We start from the raw sequence: 440 nt of genomic DNA, 5'->3' as shown, positions 1-440 counted from the left end.
GTAACTCTTAGAAAACAGACTTGAAATTAAAAGAACATTGTCCGTTTGTGAGTGTCCCTGCTCATAACTGTCGTGTGTGTGTCCCCAGCTTTGACAGACCCTCACAGTCTGTACCTGTCTGCGGTCTGGAGCCTCATGAGTCTCAAGTGGGCCTTCCTCCTCTCGCTCTCCTCTCACCGCTACCGCAAAGAGTTCGCCGACATCAGCATCCTCAGTGACTTCTAACCAGAACAACATCTATGGAAGAGCGCCCCCTGTCTGTGTCGTCCTACGATTACAGACAGGACTGCAGCATCGACTCTGAGCTGAAACATCTGAACTTTTGTCAAATTTGCAGCACGACATCGAGTTTCAAGCATCTGTCCTTAAATCCAAATGCCCCATGAAGAGGCGCTTGGGGCCACTGTGCTGCTTCGGTCTGTACACACCGGACTGTGAAA

Source organism: Boleophthalmus pectinirostris, unplaced genomic scaffold (genome assembly GCF_026225935.1).
Source record: "Boleophthalmus pectinirostris isolate CB_2022bp ecotype Guang Dong unplaced genomic scaffold, ASM2622593v1 HiC_scaffold_3, whole genome shotgun sequence".
NCBI lineage: Eukaryota > Metazoa > Chordata > Actinopteri > Gobiiformes > Gobiidae > Boleophthalmus > Boleophthalmus pectinirostris.
The sequence above is the reverse complement of the archived record's forward strand: the minus strand, read 5'-3'. Positions refer to the sequence as shown.